A 23,724-nucleotide genomic window follows, 5' to 3' on the forward strand; every position below is an offset into this window, starting at 1 on the left:
CAATAATAAATAGAACTAGGATTTTCTTATATCATGAAAACATCAGTTTCAAGAAAATAAAAGCAAATTTCTAGAAACCTTCATTAACCCCAAGATTCCAACACAAAGCAATTTATTTTTATTATGCATTATTCAAGAAAGAAAAGAATGTGTGGATAAAAGCTTAACTATCACTCCAAATTCACACTAGTAAATGTAACAGAAATAAGTTTAACCAAATCAAAACACACATACTGCCCATCTTTGGTCTTTACTAAAAGGCCTCCTAAGGCGTCTGATGTTGGAAAATCGGGAGCTATGATTTCTGAATCCACATGGGAGCCTTGTTTTAGAAATGAATTCCCAAGTAATTTCCGAGTTTCTACAAATCAGAAAGCTGTTGAAACTATACTGTATAGTTGAAACTCAGTGCAGTTTCAGATAATTGGTTCAGAACATTCCTCTGATTTGTCATGTTTTGGACAAATTTTTCTGAGTCCATCTAGTGAGGGAAGAATTTGAGAAGTACATTCAAACTCGCTGGCAATCCTTACCTAAGCTCACTATTTTCACTTCATGTCAGTTCTCACCTCATTTACCACAGTACTAAATCCTGCATAGATGTGGAATGAAAAGGGTGAAAGTCATTACTTTTTTTGGGGGGGGGGGGGCTGTTTCATTGCCAGGATTCCCTTTTAAGCACAGTGAACATTTTTAAGTTTCTGACATGTAGAGAAAAAAGTGAGAATAGTTTTCTACACATTTCTGGTCTGGAAAACCACATTCTGTTCAGGGAACCTCAAAATAAGAAAAATGGAAGAAATTTGCAGAAGTCCAGAGCATTGAAAATGTTATGAGACTTGAATGGCAGATGTATAAAAAAGACGAAGAGAGTTTATATTCAGACTGGTTAGGTGACAACTGAGTGGGATAAAAAATATTTAAAAAGATTTGAGGACAAACAATTCTTAAGTAATTCTGAGATTAAAAGTGGTAGTACCAAATAAAAATACAAAAGGCAGGTACAAACTTATTAAGAGGGAGATTCTCACTTCCCCATTATTATTACTCAGAAGACAAGACTGCGCGGCTACCTGTAACAATAACATGACAGGAATAGACTTGGGTAGTTAAAATCTCCTAATGGTAGGACAGGTGTTGAAACACATTTTGGTGTGTTCAGGACAAACCTGACCACTTAGAGATACAAGCGGTTCTATCTAGATCCGCTCCATTTCCCTTCTGAGATCATATTTGACATTTATTTTTTTTTCAGGTTCCAGGCAGCTTGTTTTCTAAATGAAAATGTAATGACATTTTAAATAACTGGATTAAATAGTAGGAAAAAACCCTTCAAGTCATCCAGCATGGGTTTGTCCATTGTGAAAGGAAGCAAAGCTCTGTTGTCATGTATCTTTCATTTTAAGAAATTTAAAAAGTCATTCTATTTATTTGTTAACCGAAAGGAGTATAATTTTTTTACTTTTCTTTAACATCTTCAGATACGATAGAGTTACACCTATTTTCCTCCTTTTTCAGTCTACTTTTTAAACCGTGATTTCATGTGACTTTCCCTGCCGACTTACCGACATTTTTATGACGATTACGGTGTCATTTTCCTCGCTGTGGCTTAAGGTTTCCTGCATAAGATGTCCCCTCCCAGAGCCACATTCACCCCACACACGGACAGACTTCAATTCCCCGGTTTCTTTTTATTGTCTCCTTGTTTACAGGACTTCTAACTCTCCCCCGAGATCATTCTCCCACTTCCATTTAACTTTTTGGGGGAAGAGTGGGAGGAGGATTCTCCCAAAGACTTCACCCTCCCTTTCGGCAATGTCCTCATAGCAGCGTGTGTTGTCGGAAACATGTTGGAGCTGAAACTGCAAGTCTTGTTGCTGCAAACAGTGTGCCTGCTTCTACCGAAAGCCTCATGTAGGCTTCATGGTGACGGGTGATTGGTTTCCTCTCTTTTACTTTCTAGAATGACACCATATGATGTTCTTTTGCTAAAAATTTGAGAGAATGGTATTTGCAGGGGTAAGACATCTAGCATGGTCTTGCCGGTATATCAAAATTAATAATAACTGACACATTTCCAGATTAAAATGATTCGTTCATTCACTCATTCATTCATTCATTCATTCATTCAACAAATCCTCACATTGCACCTACTGTGTGCCAGGCCCCATTCTCAGTGATAGCAACTAACATTTAATGAATATTTACTGTGTGTCAGGTACACACGTGCACTGACTCAATTTAACCTTACAGCAACCCTTGGAGGCAGTATTTGTGTCCTTTTAACAATAAGAAGACTAAGTCTTAAAGAATTAAGTCACCTGGAAGGGGTAGAGTGAAGCCTCAATTCCAGGTCTGTCTGAGGGCAGAAAAGTACCTAATAAAATATCTGCTAAGGAAACAAAATCCTTGCAAAAGAAGATCAATTAACATGCAAGGCTTAGATATCCCCACGTGACTATAGAATTAGTGGATATCATAACCAACTCAATGACTGCCAGGACAGCTGGCTTCATTCTATTAGTTTAGTGACAATACCCCTTAAGGATAATGGGTATTTCCTATAAGTATATACTCTATGTCATAGGCCCACTCTAACTGAACCAGAGCAGAACTCAGCAGATGCAGGTGTGTTGGAGAGAACCACACAGTCAAATGATTCAGAGTAGGGGTTGAGACCCATCTCTGCTGTGGAACTTGGGAAGATCTGGCCTCTGTGAACCTCAATGGCCTCATTCCAAGATTGTCATGAGGACCAGACCTGCATGGGAAAGCACCTAGCATAATGCACATGTCTAGCAGATACTCAAAGCAAGCCTCTTACTTTCTCTTTACTGCTTGATGACCTGGACTAAGCCAGTCCGAGTACAATAGACTAGTCTTCCTCTCCTCCCCTGCTTAAAACCCTTCAGTGCTCCCTATGGTCTCAAGGTAAATTCCAGCTTCCTTAGTTTAGAACACAAGGCCCTTCCTGATGCAAACGGCTGGTGTCCACACTAACTGGCCAGAGCCAGTGCTATGGCAAATGTTAAATATTTTTAACATCACTCCTGTCTGTCTCTCATCATTCTGCATTTCTTCATTGCTTAATGATTTTCATATGGCAAAAAAAAAATAAAAATTAAAATAAATAAATAAATAAATAAATAAATTAATAAATAAATTAATTAAAATAAATCCCTGCCTTTATTCCTTCCCACCACCTCCTCTATCTGGAACACCTTTTCAGCTCCTACTCTGTCATTTCCCTCCCTATCTCCTAGAAATGAGATGATCGCAGACTGTGTCAGCCAACCTGGAACAATTCTGAGAGGGAAAGAAACTAGTATTTCAGATTAGGGTTGAACAACAGGCCTAAACTTGGACTCGCCCAGTCAAGGAGAATTTTCCCACCAGAAGGTAAGCCTTGTCTGACATCACTGAGGACTTAGAGTCCCTTCTCTGTGCCTCTAAAAGTTCTATAAGGCTTCTGGTGTTTACTGGAGCCTATAGCTCATTGCATTATCACTGTTTCACTACCTCTCTCCTACACTGGACTGTGAGCTCTTTGAGGGCAGGGACTTTCCTATTTATTTTTCTGTCCCCAGCACTGAGCACATGCCTAGCACACAGTACTTACTAAATAACATCAAATGATTAAATAAATCCAGTGCAAACTAGTATTGTGAAAACTAAAAGCACTTCAGATACCTCACCATTTAATTATTCTGCAGTAACATTGACTCCATGTGCTTTCATTTCCAAATCAATTTCTGTCCATGACAATAACTGACCTCCAGGGGCATTGGACAAAAGCCTCCATACACCAGGCCACACTTTAGTTTTTCATTTCTTCCTGTTTTACAGGGACTGCATTTTCTTCAGTCACTCCAGTTTGAATAATTTGAAAAGGAGTTCATTTTATGAGAGCCCAGATAATAGCTGAAAGCTTCCTGGGACCAAGTAGGCAAGTCTGGTCTCTGTAAGCAGATTGTGCCGACGCTGCTCCACATCGAGCGGGTTTATTTTTTCATGCTGACGTCAACCTGCTGGTGAACACTCCGCTGTCTGAATCATCTCGGAATCTATACCAGCAAGCTAATGAAAAGCCAACTGGATTGGCAGACACGGTGTAATTCATTCCTCCCTTTTCCCGTGTGGTTTGTGAGTCATTCAGAGCCTCCCTTGTAGGTATGGCAGACTAGGGCAGAATTTAGGAGAGAGTCCATCATGGAGTGAGCTTAAAGTAAGAAGACCCAAATGAGTCTTGATTCTGATACTTCCTAGCACACTGGTTTTGGAAATAAAATAATTATACTTTCTACATGCAATTATTTCAGATTCAAATAAGATCTGCAAAATAATCTGTAAATTGTAAAGCACTCAACACATAAACCCTGTGCTACATTCTGGAAACTATGGTACTTCCCCCTCATGGCAAGTTTATTTGACTGTTTCCATTATTAATTGGAAAGAACAATAGGCAGAAAGTAGTGGAAAGAATCAGTCTCGAAGTGCCGTAAATTAGCCTGAGAAGTCTTTAATATGGAAAATGATACGTAGACTTTATTTTGTATCATTATATATGTAAATGCAGAGTCCTAATTTAAATATTAGATAAGCAAAAGGCAATGGGATGGGCAAAAGAAAATAGTAGTGTAATCTCTAAATAAATGAAAAGTTTGCAGAGCATCACATGTGTATGTATGTGCATGTAAATATGTGTACACATGGCCTTTTACTATGCACATATTTATTTACTCTGTGTGTGTACAAAATATTTTTCTCCTCAAATGTTTTTCATTTGGCTAATATTAAAGTTATTTTAGATCACATAGGGGAGCAGCTATTATGGTACAATATTAAAAACTGACGCACAAAACTGTAGAAGTTATCTGAGAATGCAAAACATGATTGAACCCTTCTCTTAAGTCATAGATAAAATATTGCCCAGTCATGTAAACTATAGCATATCACATTCACTAAAATTGCTCCAGGCAAATTTGTTATCATAAAATGAAGATTTCAGATAGTTTGAGCATAAAAATGCAATGCAATACTTAAATATATAGTTGTATAATATAGGATGATGATATAGGTCTCCTATAGCATTTTATTTGCCATACCTTTAAACTTTATGCATGAAATTATCCATAAGATAACAACTGTTCATTGTATTTTATGGTGCTACATAACAATTATTATTCTAGTTCAACAATTGCATAACCTTAAGTAACTGTAGATTCTTAAACTGTTTCAGCAATCAGTTAATGTTCCTTATAATGCTCACATCAAAGAAATTATGTAATGTCGACTACTCTGTCACCATTATTTCACCTTCTATAAGAAACATTACATTATTAATACCTTTTGCACATTTCATATTTGCTATGAAAAATTCTGGCATGATATATTTTTATAACCATTAAGTAAATTAATATTAATGTTAGATTAAGTGGTTTCAGGATTTTTTTTTTTTTTTTTTGGTTGAAATGCCTTCTGAATAGCTCTGAGTAGAATGTATGTATTTTAAATAAATCTAATGAGTCTTGTCTCCAAGAAATCCTTCAATATTACTTGAGACATTCAACTTGAAACAAATAATTTAAACATGTATTGAAGTTAGAATAGGATAGAAACTAAACATTAGAGCAAGATTAAATCATCTAAGATGGATTTTTACTTTAAAAGCAGAACAATGTTGCCTTTTCTGCAGAGCTAACATGACTTTCTTTCCTCAGAAAGTTATATTATAGTGCCTATTCCCCATGCTACATAATTTAAGCACAAAGCTCTTTAGACACATGACAAAAAAAATAACCGGCCTCTAATAGTTAAAATCCATATTTTACAATGTCCCCATTACTGCCATTTTCAGGCAGTGCAACTGCATTTGCAATAATCCATTTGTATTAGTGGTTCCAAAAGTTAATGTACTTTCTCAAAACCTGTATATTGTAACCTTTATGGAGACTGCATGCAAACTGTACTTTTTAAAACAGTGAATTTTCACACTGTCAGATTGTTGAAAAGGAAGGGGCTGTGGATATGCATTTGTAGGAAAGCCTGTGAGGCTTCCAGCACCTGCCGTTTTCTCCATAACCCCTCTTTCTATTTTACCCATTAGCACTCACTGAAGACTGTTTTTCAGTCAAACATTCTTTAAGGTGTGAGGCTGACTCAATGAAGGGTTTCTGTAATGCCAACGATATGGACCATATAGTTTAAGCCACTCCATTATTTAGATGGTTATCAGCATTCCTTTGGATCTTGTTGGATTCAAAGTTTCATTTTGACTTTTTTTCATTTGCTTGGCCATAGCTTTGCATCATGATGGTTATACAATGCAATCCGCATCTTCTCTGGAAGTGGTTTTCATCTCCAGGCAATTCTGCTTCCTCTCTCTTTTGATTGCCAAGACTGAGGGGTGCTACTGGCACCTAGTGGGTAGAGGCCGGGGATGCTCCTGTACATCCTACGATGTACAGAGCAGACCCGTAGAAAATTATTATCTAGCCCCAGTGTCAACAGTGCTGCCGTTGAGAAACCCTGGCCTATGACACTGATCGAGTGTGAGATTTTGGTAATTTTTATGATAAACTGTGGGCTGAGAGATGAAATCAACTATGAAATGATTCACTTAAGTAATAAAGGTAACTCAAATTTAAAACCAATTAATAAGTCTATTTCAAAATCATTTAGATATGGCCTAAGTAGTTTGCACAAAGCAATGTAATTACCCAACTCTTATTTGACCAATAGCACTATTCCAGGTGCTTTAGGTATGGTGTTCAAAACAAGAACTGAAGAGCCCTCACCATCCCATGCTTAAACTCCACTAATTCAAAATAAACTTACACTGTATTACATAAACTTTGGAGTTACAATTACTCTGGGTAACCACAGAATAACAACATAAATTCTTCCAACTACACGTACAAACCCACTTGTCACGGTTAACATCTAAATGCTGTAAGAAAAATTAGCAATTTGTTAATTAGGATTCTATTTATCCTTTCATGCGCAAAACTAATTATTTGTTTGCAAGATGCTGCATCTTCATTAGAATCGTGAGTATTCTGACTAGATGGCAGCTTTAATTTTATAAATGGAATCTCACCACTTTTTTCCATCCAGTTCTTAGGACAGTGAATATTTCCACATGATGTTATCTGTCTAAAAAGGCCAATTCTTTATAGCAACAAAAAGCAGTTACATATCTAACTCACAGTATTCATTATTTTTCGAGCAGTCTTCCTGGATATCAAACAGGCATATATATTGTTCTCTGAGAGAGAGATGTAATATGGAGGTATAAGGTTTACCAAAACCTGTATCCCCAAAATATTGTTATATTTTAAGACAATATAAAGTCATCTCTTTGATTTTTCTAAGAAAGGGAGTTTATGACTTAAGTTATCTTCCAAAAAGAGTAAGAGCAATTAATTAAAAATTAATTAATAAGAAATTTAGAATGTATTCCATATTTTTAGGCAGCATGTTTACCTCCCTAATTTTGACTTAATTGGTTAATAATGTTATGAGTTTCATTCACTTAGAATGTGGTGGTTGGGCATCAAGGGAGGTTTCTCAGGAATGTATAGAGCAGCTAAGGGAAGCCTGCAAGGGATTCGAGATGGCCCCAGGCAATTCACAAAGTTGATGATACTCCCAATGGATGACTGGAAGTGAGAAAGGGGACCCTAGGGCCACTTCAATCTGAGTGAAATCAGACTACATAACAAATTAGAAGCTTTTGGAGAGAAAATCTACATAGGGCAGAACTTTGGGAGAAGCTGGTCTGGGTTGCCCTCCGCACCTTGCAATGATAGACACTCTTGGTGCTGCTGGGCCACCTTTCACTCTGGTAAAGTAATGTTAACACACAAGGCAAAGAATACTCATGTAAAGTGCTCTGATACTTAGAGGAAATGGACTACCTAAAGTTTATAAGTATTTAAACACTATTCATTCCTGGATAGAAAAATATAGATTAATAGATTTGCTTTTTGGAATATTATATTGCTTAGATTTTTAAAAAATTAACAAACTTAATTTTTTTAGAGCACTTTTAAGTTTACAGCAAAATTGAGTGCAAAGTACAGAGTTCTCATACACTCCTGTCTCCACATGCGCACAACCCCCCCTTTCCCCCACTATTGACATGTCACATCACAGCAGGGCATTTGTTACAGTCCATGAATCTACATTGACAGGTCATTATCACCCAAAGTCCATAGTTTACATTAGCATTCACTCTTGGTGTTTTACACTCTACAGGTTTTGCCCATCACAATATTATTACACAGAAAAAGAGCTACATCGATGGCTTTTTTAAAAAACATATATTGTCTATACCATTAAAGTTAAGAGGATTCTTTTCAGCCAATACTGCCTCTATCTACCTCCAAAAAGTGCTGTTGCTAAAAATAAAGCCATGAGTCTAGCTCCTACTTGTAGTCCCCACCACACTGAGTATTAATTGGATTTTTCTTAAATTAACATTAGGGAAGGGTTATGGAAAATGATATGCCTATTTAATGCTCTGCTCATTTGACATGATATCTTTCCAGAAATATCTGTAAGTAGATACAGAACTTTACATGGATTAAAATGTCAGTATTTGATTTCATAAAGAGGCAATACGACAATTATACTTTTTGTGCTGTTCTATACTGAAACAGAATTTCTGGGAACACTTCCAACTATTCCCAACAGTCTTTCTAGGTTAGTGACCAGGGATGTTTGCAAGAGACTAAATTTATATCATTTGGGCAAAACTTCCATTTGTGTTTTAGGCTACGTTGATAAAGACAAAGTGAAGTAGAGAACTGGCAATTATCCTATTAATCTGATGAATGTGGACAGCCATATCAGGTATTTCAAGTCACCAGATAGAATTTCTTTGTCCCAGTGATCTAATTTGTTAACCAGATAACTGCCAAGACTCCAACTTCATTCTCTTCCATATAAAATTATTCATAATTTCTCAGTATTTCTAGTATCAGCTACTTAAGGGAAATGTATGGAAATGTATGGATATTTTTTGCACTAACGCTGTATTTCTCACTCCATGTTAATGATATAAAGTGAAACAGAGAAAAAACATAGATAGTTATTGCTATTTTGGTCCTACTTCTCAAATGACCGGTATATATTAAAAAGCAACATGGAATGATGGCTTAGGATCAACAGCTTTGGGGCCAGCATGTTTGAATTCAAACGCTGGCTCTGCTTCTTACTATAAGTGACAAATGTCTCAGTTTTTCTATCTGTAAAATGGAAAACAATAGTGCCTATCTCATGGGTCATTGTGAAGATGAAATCAGTCAGTACCTATAAACTGCTTAAGATAGAGTTCAGATCATAGTAAACACTGAATAAACATAGCTATTACCTTTATATTAAACTCTCATTAAGATTGGTCAAACCTAGGACGGATCTTTAAGGAATGATGAAGAAATGTCCTAAATCTGGATTTTGTGGATGGCTGTACAGCTCTGTAAATTTAATAAAAATCAACTAATTGTCCAGTTAGCACAGGGGGATTGCAGGGTAAGTAAATGACATGTCAATAAAGCTGTTTAAAAAAAAAACAAACAAAAAACAGACTGTCTAGCTTTGTTGACTCAATAGCATTAGGCTCCAGAGCTGTTAAAGCCTGAGAGAAAGAAATGAGAAGCACAGAAGAAGGAAGAGAGAAAATGTAAACAAGCTAGGGCCAGTCTCCCCTCTTCTCAGCCCTATTATGAACTATTTTAAAACAGGAGTAGAGTATCTCATCATGTCTCCTTGGAGCTTCTTCTGAACCTGTCCTCACAGAGCCCATAGGCTGCTGTTAATAATCTGTCCAGCACTGGGAGGTGAACTTGGAAAAAGTTTAAGAATTACTCTGCTGTTTAAAATGTGTCTTGAGCCTATTCCTAAGCTCCCATTTCCTGCAACCCTATTCTTTAAAGTTGAGTACCAATGAACAGTAATCACTTTCTCATTCCCGTTACCACATTGATTGATGATTTAAAAAACCTATTCAATGATTGATTGATTCATTCACTCAGCATTCATGATGCCACCCCTATGCTCCACACGTTCTTAGAGAGTAGAGGGAAAAAAAAGGCCCAGATAATGCAGTCCGGGCCTTCATGAGTCTCAGAGCCGCTAATGTGGCTCCATCTGGATGTGCCCCTCTTCAAGTCTACTCACTGTTTCTTAATTAAATAAGAAAACATCTTGAACATGCATTGAAGCTTCTTCCACCTTTCTGAAGTAGATAATCCTTCCCGCTCCCTCATCTCATAGGTCAAGAAATAGTGAGCAAAAATGGTTCTTTCCATTTTCAACCTCTCCTCTTGGAATCTGCATCATTGGTTTACTCCACATTTTCTCTGTCTTAATTGTCACCTACCATTTTCTAGGACATGTTCCTCTTTCCCTTCCTATTCATTACCTTTCCTGATTTCAATATCCCCGTGGCTGAGCTTTAAAAATTACCTTCACTTTGTTGCTGCTGTTGTTGTTATAGTTTTAATTAATGACTGTACTTCAATGTCCTGAAGCACTGGTAGTAATGGGGGCTTGTCACCACACAGGACTGCCCTCAGTGGGTATCAAGGTATAAAATTCCTTGCTCTGACTAGAGCTTCCACCTTGCCACTTCTTCCATTGTATAACTTCCAAGTCTGCTGCTCGTCCAATGACCTTTACATACTTATTTTTACTGAAATTGAAATTTATTGAAATTTTTATTGACATTGGTTGATAAGATCATATAGGTCTCAAGTGCACATTTCTATGATATATGATTCGTATATTGCATTGTGTGCCCACTACCCAGTTCCCTTTAATAACTCCACCTCTCTCCAGTCTGTGTTCCATTGACCCTAAGAAGGTGCTGATTAGATTTCAGAGTTGCTCATTTCAAGGAAACTCTGTTACCCCATTTCTTTTAACATCTTTGTCTTCCCCATTCCCATCCCCTGTACTTGTCTTATGCTTCCCCAATCCTGGGGAAGTAAATTCCACTATCTTGCTTGCTTAGTCCCAGCGTCAAAGCCACGTGGTATTGTTAAGAGATAATCATAAAGTTGAATTGATTAATTACACTATGCAATCCTGTTTTCCACTCTGACCTAGACACTAATTAGCTCAGCCTTTCTTGAGCAGGGGTGAACCGTATTCAAAACTGCAATTAAGAAATTACTATCATAATCCTCTTGGATGGATTGCATTAATAGAAGCCTGGAGATAGAAGGCCAGTGAGAAGAGTATGACAATGGTCTGGAAAACAGGTGATAAAGGCATAGGCTATAACTGAAGGTGTAGGAATTCATGTTTCAGATCTCATATCTGCAGGGTTTGGCATGCCAGAGAGAAAGAACCCTCCAAAAGATATTTAAATTATGAGAGTCAGTGACTCAGGAGCCTGAGTTGTGTCATTAATAAAAAAATAGAGGAACAGTTTGAGAAGAAAGAAAGAAGTGAGCCTTGAACACAGTCAATTTGGGCTTCTGTCAGGTTTATTTGATAAAGAGCCGGCAGGGAGTAAAAATGAAAAGATGGTTGTAGGCGAGAACTCTCCTTGGGTTTCCATCATATTCCCCACCTTGCCTATTCCAAGCTTTTCCCTGATCCTCACATATTCAGTCCCTAATGACCTCTCTCCAACAACCCTTCCTTTTACTGTACAGAAAAATCTACCTAAATAAGCCACCTTAACCCTCCTCTTCTCTATTCCCAAACTTGTGCTTGAAACCAATTTTTTCTTTTATTCTTTCCTTTCCGTTTCAGAGGCATATTTATCTCCCTTCTCAAGAAGAACCCTCCTCTGCACTCTCAACTATCTCCTTCTCTGGCAATTTGTCCAAACAGTTCATTCTCATCTTTTTATTACCCTTCTGCCTACAAAAGGCTCAGATGCTTCTTCATTCCCACAAACCAAAATGAAACCAAACAAGCAACCATGATTGTTCCCTATACTCAGCACTCTCTCAAGTTTCTAACTGATCTCCCTCCTTTCCCTGATTATAAATCTGCTCAAAGTATGAGTGCTGCATGCCTTTTCCGGCCACCTACTCACTTGTCTCTTGACCCCTGAAGTCTTGTGCTGGCATCTTCACTCTTGGTGCTCTGTTTCTCATTTACTTTCCCTCAGTCAGCACTGGCAACCTGTCCTTGTTTCTTGGATCTCTCAGTCTTTGATTTTCATGCTGATCTTTCCAAAACTCTCTTCCCTGACCCCACTTCCCTTTCCTGACTCTGACTGAGTGTCACCAAAGGGAATGGCTCCATGAATCTTCTTCTCAGGAATGAGCTCACTTCTACAGAGAATCAACTGATCCTCAGATAACTTTTCAGGCACAATTCCTCTGCCTACATCCATCTTTTCATTTTTACTTCCTGCTGGCCATCTTCATCAAAGAAACCTGTCATAACCCCGAAAAGACTGTATTCAAGGCTCAATTCTTCTTCCTTCTAAAACTGTTCCTCTATTTTTATTCATGACACATCTTAGGGTCCTTAGTCACCAAATTACATAACTTAATTATTTTTGGATAGTTCTCTCTCCCTGGCATACCAAATCCTGCAGATTATAGATCTGAAATGCCCTTCCCCACCACTTCAATTCTAGTCTATGTGCTTATCACCTGTTGTCCAGGCTGTTGACATACTTTTTTAACTGGTCTTCCATCACTCAGTGTTCTCTTAATAAAATCCAACTAACATAGTTCTGAGAATAACTTCATAAATTACAGCTTTGAACATGTTTCTTCACTGATCAAAGTATGCCCTGACATCTCACTCTTCAATCGAACAAAATAAAGTCTTTTTATGCTGATATCCAAAGCTCTCTGCCATCTGCTCTCAGCTCCGTAAAGCTAGAACCACTGCCAAACTGAGCTGCTCCGCATGCCCTCTGAGCTCACTGTTCCCCCCTGGCTGCATTTATTCATGTGGTTCCTGTTTGGAATGTCATACTTCATCTCTAAATATCCAGATTCAACCATCATTGTTTTATAGCCTTTCCTAATCTTCAAACCAAAGTGATATTTACTCCTCTTCTGAATTAGAAAGCTCTCCATTAGGTTTTCTTTTACACTGATATCAGAGTCTACCTCAAACATGTGTGCTTGTGTTTTACTTTATCTGGTAGCTTGTAGACTCACTGAGAGCAGAGGTTGTAGACTCATGTCTAGTTCAGTGCCTCTATGCACACCACCGCATAGAGCAGTGGTTCCCATACATAGCATGACCAGAATTCCGTATGGGATTTGTTAAAACAAAGACTACTAGGCCACCCTTCAAGATTTTGAGTCAGTAGGTCAGGAGAGGGGCCTGAGAATTTGCATGTCTAACAAGTTCTCAGGTGATGTGATACTGCTGGTCCAGGAACTACACTCTGAGATTCAGTGGAACAGGGAGAGTGAAAGGTTTTAGGCTCAAATTTATTTTCTGCCTCTGAAATGCCACAAAACTGAATAGTAGACAACGTTTCTAAGCCTCAAATTCTTCATGTAAAAGTGAAATCACTTTATCACTAGTTCTACATACATCAAGGATGGTTGTAAAAATCAATCACTAAAAAGATGTAGAATGTCATAAAAGTAAATGTCAAATGAACAAAAATAGTTAAATTATCCACCTAAAAAAGCCAAATCCACTTTGGTGTTGTTTTTCTCAAGACCCCTTCTTTTTTCATGTATGCTTTTGAGTTTATTCTTTAGTGAAATAATCACCTCCCTTTTCTCTTATAGAGATACATCTGTAAAAAGTGCTGCATAAACCTAGTGTTACATTGAAGATTAGATGAGGTGAATATATTTCAGAGATTCTCCATTTGTATCTGCTGGCAAGGTGCACATGGAAGCAATTCGGCCCACCATTTGAAAAATTCCCTTCTCTAGAGATGAATGATTTGGTTCATTGCATAATGTCCCCCAAATTTAGGGCTGGCGTTAAGGTGAGACTATTTTGCTTCCTGAGAAAAACCCAATGGAGAGCTAAAAAACTGAGTACTCAAGGTAAATGATAGTTTAGTGTGATGCAAAAATTAATGCAAAAAAACCCACGCTATCATGGGGACCAGCTTCATGATATTAAATTTGGCAAAGATTTCTTGCGTATGACACCAAAACCACAGGCAACAAGAATAACAAAAATAGATAAATTGGACTACATAAAAATGGAAAACTTCTGTGCATTATAGTGTACAATCAGACTGAAATAGCAACACACAAAATGGAAGAAAATATTTGTAACTCATATATCTGATAAAGGGTTAATATCCAGAATATATAAAGAACTCCTACTCAACAACAAACAACAAACAGCCCTGTTAAAACAATGGGCAAATGACTTGAGTAGATATTTCTCCAAAAATGATATACAAATGACCAACAATCACATAAAAAGATGCTCAACCTCACTAATAAACAGAGAAATGCAAATCAAAACTACAATGAGATATCTCTTCACAACCATTAGGATGGCTATTATATTAAACCAAACAAAACAGAAAATAACAAGTGTTTGGAGAATGTGGAGAAATTAGAACACTTGTGCACCCCTGGTAGAAATGTAAAACAGTACAGCTGGCATGCAAAACACATGGCAGTCCCTCAAAAGATTAAACACAGAGTTACCATATGATCTGGAAATTTCACATAAAGGTATACACCTAAAGGATTGAAAGCAGGGACTGGAATAGATATTGGTACAGCCGTATTCACGAAGTGTTATTCACAGTAGCCAAAAGGTGGAACAAACCCAGGAGCCATCCACAGATGAATGGACAAACAGTGTGGTAGACACATACAATGGGAGATTATTCAGCCTAAAAAAGGAAGGAAAGTCTAACATGTGCTACAACATGGATCAATCTTGAGGACATTATGCGAGTCACAAAAACACAAATACTGTGTGATTACACTTATATAAGGTATCTAAAATAATCAAACTCACAGGAACAGAAAGTAGAATGGTGGTTGACAGGGACTGTCAGGGGAACATGGGAGGTAGATGTTGAACGGGTACAGAGTTTCGTTTAGGAAGATCAAAAAGTTCTGGCAGTTAGTTGGACAACAATGTGAATGCACATTTAAAAGTGTACAGAGTAAATTTCTCATTAAGTGTGTATTACCATACTTTTTAAGACAACTACAAAATCCATGATGAACAAAATATCAAAATGTTCAATAAAGGCAGGATAAGATACTTGGTTATTTGTTTGGTTCTGTAGTTAAGAAATCAAATAAACAGACACTCTTTTCTTGTTTGTCGGCAAATTGGTGAACGGGTCCTAGTGCCTTATGGAATGATTCCGACCCTTTATGCTTAATCATCGTGTTTGAAGTTTGAAAGCAGTCCTTCCACTTTTAAACCTACATTTCTTCTGCTTGTGAGTGCAGAGTGATCTGAGAGCACAAATGGCCATCTAATGATCCATCTATAATTATCAATCTTGTGAGGGACAAAAACTCTCACGTATGTTGATCTATAATTGAAATGCTCTGATTATTGTTCAAATACTAATCCTTATAGTATCAAATGGTATTGTTTAGTCTCAGTGCACTTCGATAAGCATTTAAAAACCTCACTACGCTGCTTAAACATACGGCTAAGTGCAGTCACTTAAAAGTACTGGTGGAGAAACAAGACAGAGAGGACACTCAGAGGAAGTGGTTCTGCTAATCAGAGGACAGGAAAGAGCAGGGGACTCATCATGATTCTTAGAGCTGGACTCTAGTGTCTCAGCCATGGCGTCTAGTAAAGGCTACCAAAGGATTTAGAAATAGATTATAGGTTCCCAATCCTCAGTCTCATCTACTGGTACTCAGTTCCATGGGCTGCAACTGAAACCACAGTAAAGCAAGTGAGATTATCGTTTGGCATTTAGTTCACACAGTTCAAAATAACTTTAAGCAATGAAGATTGGATAAGCCTCAAGAGTCAGAAAGTGATTTGATGAATGTGTTTTATATCTGGTTTTTAAAAGTTCAAAGAGCAATTTTAATTATGCCTCATTTTATTTATTTTTTCTTTCCTCATATTTGCTTAATAGCAGATTTTTAAAAATTTTGCCTAATTTTTTAAACTTGATTTTTATTGTTGAACCAATAGATACTGAAATGTAAGTTCAGGGGGCTTGCAAGAATACAAAATAAAAGCAATGTCATGTATCCTGCTCCAGCAAGTAATTCAGCATTTTAGGATTAGCTGGGAGATTTATCAAGCAGCCTCCAAGGGAAGCAGAGTTCAAGTCTGGGCTCATCAATAATACATAAATAAACTGAACAATTAGGTACAAAGTGGCTATCTTGTCAGACGACTTATTAGCCGATAAATGATACTCTTGCTCTCTGCCTTGAGTACAGAAAGAGAAGATGTATTGAGACAGAAAAAGGGCTTAATAAAGAGAGAAGCAGAGAGCCCTGCCTAACCTGCCCACAGCCTTGGGGCTTCGTTCATCCTGCTGTGAAGCAAGGTCTGGCTGCTAACATGTAAAGGTGAATGAAGCTTCAATTAGGGGCCCGCTTCTGAATTTCACTGCCTCTTTAAGCAGCCTAGAGCTTGAGCCACTACTTTGCACATGTTTCGGAGAAACTGTGGGCCAGCTAGGAGTCCAGAAGGGTCCCACTCTCTGTGGGGATTAGGTTCTGAAGCTGAGCTAGCCAAATGACCCTAGAAAATTCCTAACGTCGCCCTCAAGTTTGTGTCACGCAGTGTTCAAGCAGTGAGACAGCCCAGGCCCTTCCCCAGTGTTCCAGACTCCCGCCGGTGCCACCTGAGGACCTGGCCAAGTGGGGCACATGCATCTGAAGGCCATGGAGAGCAGAATGGCGACCGTTACACACCGACCTTCACGTCACCATTGTGAAGGGGGCCCGAGGACAGGAAGCAAATGCTCGACAAGACGACAGATGCTGTCCTAAGAGAAAACGGTGAGCTGAGATGTGACCTTTGTCACCTCTTTGGGTTTTGGTCAAGACTCAGAGTTGAATGTGTATTTGTTAAATACCCATATTTTGCCTCCTCTGTACACTATGATAGCGCAAGTACCAATTCTGAGGTTGCACTGTAGACTACTGAAATGTGAAACAGTGGAAAAATAGTGAAAAAAATATCAAAATTAATTGACCTACCAATTCTGGAAGGGTCTGCCATAATTTGAGGCAGGGTGGGGCATTGGTATTTAGTTCTAAATCAGTTTTAAGGTAAATGACAGGTACAGTCATAATTATCCCTGACAGCTAAGCCTCCAAGTCAGTGTCTGAGGAAGCAGTTGGCTTGTGTTCAGCAACTGTGGGGTACTTTGGAAAGTATTTTTAACCAGCAGGATCTTGGTCAGGTGAAGGTGAGATTTACATGATCAGAGGCACTGGAAGTGAGGTTGGAGGAGATGAGATTGGCAGAAAGGGTGGCCAGCCACATTCCTCAAGTCACGCACACTGAGGGTATTCCTCCACCCCCAAGGGCTAGCGGAGATGGCTGCTCTACATGGAAGCTCGCTCTTTCCATCCATAGTTACTGAATCTGAGGATGCAAAACCCAGGGATGCAGAGGACTGACTGAATACTTATTGAAAAAAAATCTGTATATAAGTGGACCTGCACAGTTCAAGGGTCAACTGGGTATATATATAATTTAGCAGCTTTACACATTTTGCCTCTAGTGTTTTGTTCCCATTAACTATGAGCTAAATGTCTGCTTGAGTAATTGTTTCTCCTTTGGTGTTAACAAAAGAACATATGCTATTTCACTTGCATCTCATTAAGCTCTTCAAATATTGGAGTTGTAGGAGTCTTGGTATTTCTACAGAAAAAGAAACAAGCGTATTCCCATTAGCTGTATTTGACAATGTGTTAGTTATTAATATAAACTATTTTCAAACGAAATGTTTTATGACCATTCTTCCTTCTGAACTTAGAAGGGTGTGAGCTTGTCATGGCCAGTGACTCATAACCAAAGCCCCCACTCAGGACATCATTCCCTTCGACTCCAGCTGAAGAAGATGGTGGGGTGGTAGGGGAAGGAGGAGGGGAAATGTGGGGTACCAGTGCCCATGGTTCTAACTTAACCAGCACTCATGCAATGCTTACTGTGTCCCACTGTCCCAGGTCCCTTCATTTACTACTTCTTTTAATAATTATCTCCAGTTTTCAGACAAAAAACTGAGGCACTGAGCAAGTAAAAAACTGGCCCATGATCACACAGTTAGCAAGCTGAAGAGCTGGGATGTGGTCTCAGACAGGGTTTGGCTCTAGAGACCACACTTTTAACCATGCTCCAGTTTCTGTTGTCCTTCCCAGACTTGGCTTTTCAATTCCTGGATTCCAGGGAATACTCTAGTATCCTACTAAATTTTTGTTTTTGCTTAAATTAGCCAGAGTTGGTTTCTATTACTTGCAATGAAATTAAACTTAACAGAGAAGAAAGTACTCCTCGTCTTTCTCACTGATACTTCCTCTACGAGATCCTGTTTGAATGATGTCACCATCAGTTTCCACCGTGCTCCACAATGCAGAAGTAATGTGGACCAGCAGAGATGGGTTGAGGGTGAGACAGAGAAGCCCTTCAGGACATCCCAGCACATGCAGGCTTGCAGGCATTCGCTGTCAGTTGCTCAAGCTATGACCTTTAGAGTTTCCTTGTCAAAGCCTGTGATCGAGCAGAGTAAGACTGGCCCTCCCTTCCCCGAGCATTTGGGGTATCCCCCACCCTTCCCCCATCCCCTCTGAAGTGTGGACCACAGTTAAGCTAAATGTATCCCTTGGCAATATTCCTTTAGCGCAGAAGGTACTTTTCCCCCCTTAGGTCCTCAAAGACAATTCTTTGCCCAGAGGTTTTCATTTTGTTTTTAATCTAACATCTATTGAGCACTTACAGAACTGAGCATTTTTCTAAGTGCTTTACCTGTACTACTTCTGGTAAGCCCCACGAGAACCAAATGAGATTTGATTGATGAGGAAAACTGAGGCAGAAAGGAAGTGCGCAGTTAGGCTCACACCCAGGCAGCTAGTCCCAGAGCCAACACCGCCACACTGTTGATTGCAGAAGATGCAACCCTGTGGCCCATAGCACGGTGGGTAAAGACAACCAGGAAAACATGCTGACAAACATAAATCGTGATTCTGATCAAACTGGTTGATAAGTGTGCAATCCAAATTATCCTATTTAATGAAGCTGAAGGGAATTGCTCATTTAGGATACAATTAACAAGAAAATTAAGCACTGGCCTTCAAGCTAGAAAAGAGAGTGAATCCCGTGCTCCTTCAGGCATCAAAGGAAGTCTAATTTTCCAAAGTGACAGTACTAGGCAAACCTAACAGTGTCTATATAAAACCCAAATATCTAGTAGATTAATTAGAAGGAAAAACTATAATAAGTTCTAGGGGAGGGAGGATTGTTACTGAGGGTAACATATCCTGATCACTTCTCAGGACCTGATCAGTCCTGTCCTCAGTGGTTTTTTTGGGGGGGGGGAACCATCAAGGTCTAGTTAAAAAATGCATTTTCTCCAACTGGCTTTTACTCTCCACAGTAGTAATATGAAACATAAGTGCAGTTTGTGACTTAAATTGTTCCAAAAAAACATGCTAGACAATGCTCAGACTTGTTTCGGATTTCCTTGTTTTGTGAGAGTTTTATCTCTAGCAAGGAATTAATCTTCAAAAAGCTCCGGTAACACACTGATGTTACAGACACGCACTCGGAGAGAAAGTGTATCGTGGGGTCGTGAGGAGGGTTAATGCTCTCTCGGCTGTAATCAGCGGGAGCAGCGTGATGTGCGAGGCTGTCAAGCAGCCGCAGCGGATCGCGCGGATTGGGCCCTGGCTGGGCTGCCGGCAGGATGGAGGCGCCGCGGCGCTCGTGACACTAGTTGTACCTGGCAGGCCGGCCCTGGGTCTGTGCAAAGATAAAATGAGAAGTCCCTGGGCAACCGCAGGCTATCTGAGTCTGCGACACGCTGCTGGCTGGAACTCTGTAGCTGGTGTAAGAATAGTTGCTTTCTGAGATGGGGTGAAAGCAAGGCGAGGGGTGGCGAGCAGAGGCTGCAGCCACCGAAGCTCAAGGCGGGGGCCGGAGTCTGAAAAATGCTGATGGGTGAGTTGCTTAGGGGCTGACTGACAGCCAGGAGGCAGCCACGTCATGCTTTGCTTTATGCTTTGGTCATTGTATTTGAAGGTCTGCTACAGGTAGAAAAACATCAGTGTTTTCAAAAATGGAAATGCCGTAATATTGCACAGGTTTTTCTTTCTTATATTGGCACAGAATGTCTGTCTGTTTCGGCAGCAGACAAGCTATTCATAGCCAGATATTTCAGAATGGGTTTTTGCTTTGAAAATCACATACATATCATTTTTTTTGCTTTGGGAGGCAAACTCCTTGTTTCTCCTGCATAGACGCATGCCCATGTATACTCTGTCATCTTCTGAACTTACTGCAAGAATCTTTAGCATCAGCCTTGTATAGAGAATAGTGGTCACTTCCTCATGAAATAAAACATTCACATCCCAATCAACCATCTTATTGGAGCTACAAAGGACTATTTACTAAGCAAAAGATGCATTTTTAGAATGAAGTATTATACAATTTTCCCCCCTTTCTTTTTAAGTATAGTTTTCATACAACAGCATATTAGTTTCAGGTGTACAACACAGTGACTCGACACTTATAAACCTTATGAAGTGATCATCATAAGTCTAGTAACCACCTGTCATCATACATAGTTATTATGACATTACTGGCTATACTCCTTCCCTACGCTGTACATTACATCCCATGACTTATTTTTTTATTACTCAACTTTTCAAAGTCAATCAAATAGAACTCTCACCACTGTTAAACTGGCTCAGTGTTTTTAACTCCAATTCTCTTCTTTATCTACAAATGTAAGTTTGAAGATGAAGGTGATAAAAAAATAAAGAAAAACCTTTCTTTATCTGTGACTGTGTTTATTTTTTAGACTTTATTGTTGCATATGGAATATATATTCCTTATGTAAGATCCCATCAATGGACGTTAGAATGGGCTCTCCCCACACACCAAAGTTAAAAAAAAAGTGAAAGAACAAGGAGAGTGGGAGAATGTGGGGTCATTGTCAGGAAAGGCTCGATGGTCATCGGGCTCACGGAGAGCCCGGCACCCGTTCTGTAGGTGGGTAGAAACCTGCAGGTGCAACCCACACAGACAGCAGGAACTCAGCTGACAGCCTGGAACCTAAACCAGGAAGAGTCACCAATTTTGTTCTAGGGGTTGACAGAAAAGTGAAGGACTTTCTAGCCAGGAGAACTCCAGAATTTCTGTACATGAGAGGCCCAGGGTCATTGTTTTGAAGCTACATTCTCATAGCAGATATGCTGTTTTAAACTGAGGACAGATTTCATTTGGGGAGAGTGACGTGTGTGGCCAAGGGATACTTATGGCCACAGCCTCTTCAAGAGGCCCATTGACTTTGATGGATATTAATGAAGTTCTACCAGGAATGGTGGAAGGAGGAGCCTATGAAGTAAGCACAGGATGTTCTCAGGCTAGGAATTTTGGAGCCAGATGGGAAATGTCTTTCTTACCCATAGGCGCAAGAACAGCAACACTTTCTATGGAAGGATAATGAATGCACTTAAGACATGCTGAGGCCAAGAGTTTCTTCTGAGACAATAGTGATAAGACCCAGAGGTAAGACCAAATGGGGTTCTAGGGCTGACGGAGCATTTCATTTCGGTCATGCCATTCAGTGTTCAAGCTGCTGGATCAGTTTGAGGGTAGGGAGGGAGGGCTAACCTGAGTATATTCCTCTAAATCTAAGATCATAGACTTACTCTTGATTTTGTCTTTTCATATAATTTGCATTCTCAATTTTCTCATAATAGTTCTTCTGGGAAATTCTAGAATCTTCTATGATGACTTAAGGGGAAAAACATCTTACCACAGTTTTAGAATACAGAGATCAGCATTCCCCACTTGGCGGGGTGACCAGTTGCCATAGTAGCATAATATATGGTCTAAGTATAGATTTTGTGAAATGTCCTACCTATGGAAAGTTTTCAAAAATAAAACACAGCCTATTGTAACCTACATCCACAATATTTTCTTTTCAGTATTTATCAGGAGTTTCTAGAAACCTGAGCCAAATCTAGAATAGCCAGAAAGAGAGTGGATAACTGGACACGACCTTCTTTCTCTGTCAGTCCTTTTGTGGAGATCCATGTGAATTTTAATTTTTCTGTAATGTATAGACACTAGTGTAGAAAAATTTGCATTTCCAGTGAAACTCAATCGAGAGGTATGACAGTTCCTGAGAGGAAACGGAATCAGACAAATAATCACTTAGTGTTGTTCTGGGGTAAGTACAGATGAATCCATTCAAATTTGCATAAAGAGGGAAAAAATCTGTAAAGTTATATATCTATATTTAGGCTGTAGGTTTCAAAGACCCAAGTTTTTTGTATTGTTTGCTTTAACTTTAGAAAAGACTAAATCCCCTGGGGCTTTTGGAAACTCTAAGACCCTCTTGTAGAAAAGTCCTATTGTCTGGAATGTTGGATTTTTTTTCCTGGCATGACTGCTAATTCCCTACTGCTTACCTCTAAGAACAGCCAGTGGCATAAGTTCTATGGTAGAATTGTGTTACAGAAATAAGAGGGTGCATGTACAGTAAGGCCATGCAATTCAAAACATATATTAAATCAAACAAAAGTTCTAAAATACTTCCTAATCTTTCAAAGATGACCTGAAACTTAGTTGCTTCAGAGAAAGCTGTTGGCTTCTCTCCCCTTATGCTCTGACTTTTGTTTTCATACAGGTGACAAAACACTCTGGAAGAAGAGCCAACCTGCCCAGGGGTGAGAGAAGCCCATTGCCCTGAAGACTGCAAGACCCAGTAGCTCTTCATTACTTTCTGGTCACGTCGGTCAACTCCTTTCTCATAGTTCTACCCTCTGCCCTATCACTATCCCCTCTGTGTACACCCTTACATCATTGTGTACATCACAGTAACATGTGACACATTATTTACACAACTGTCTGTCCTACCAGACTATGAGCTCCTCAGTGGCAGAGAACATATCTCTATACATATCTACGCAACTTAATAAGCAAAGCTTATTTAAATGTTTCAGTCTTTCATCACCAATATCATCATCATCAATATCATCTACCACTAACATTTTAAAAGTTCACTTGAGGAATAATTGTTATGATAATGGAGATACAGATCTAAGAGTACAGCACTTATTATTAATACCAAGTTATCCCCTAATGTGATTTAAAAAAAAATTATAAGCTAAATCCCAAAAAGTAACTCCTTCATAACACAGAGGCTAAGGATTTATTCCCCAAAGGAAAATTTCTGTTTCAATTTTCCAAAACAAAATGAGCATTCTGAGTTTCTGTTTATGGATCCCAAATTTCTTTTGATTTTACTCTTAAGAGAATGAACTGCAAACACTCAATGAACTATAGTGCCCTCAAAAGCAAAATAAGGATTGCAAAAAATAGTAACAATCATTGTCTTCTTTCATTTTAGTGTCACAATAAATATCACTTATAATTTCAATAAAATTATGTTACTTACAATTGATATAATTTATATCAAAATATAAAGTCTACAGAGGTGCTGTTTATTAACATCTCTCCATTCCTCTGGATAACACATATGACTGAAGATGCATGATTTGAACAATCGAGCTAGAAATACACTTAAAAGAGTTATTCCTCAAATAGAAAAATAAACGTGTTCATTTTATGTTG

The 23,724-nt window shown here is 38.8% G+C and overlaps 1 protein-coding gene across 1 annotated transcript in view; it reads right to left on the reverse strand.

Annotated features, from left to right (window-relative positions):
• Window positions 1–23,724, reverse strand: part of TOX (thymocyte selection associated high mobility group box) — a 271,635-nt gene that overhangs the window by 141,914 nt on the left and 105,997 nt on the right. The gene's annotated exons all lie outside the window — the stretch shown is intronic.

Source organism: Miniopterus natalensis, chromosome 16 (assembly GCF_054644295.1).
Source record: "Miniopterus natalensis isolate mMinNat1 chromosome 16, mMinNat1.hap1, whole genome shotgun sequence".
Classification (NCBI taxonomy): Eukaryota; Metazoa; Chordata; class Mammalia; order Chiroptera; family Miniopteridae; genus Miniopterus; species Miniopterus natalensis.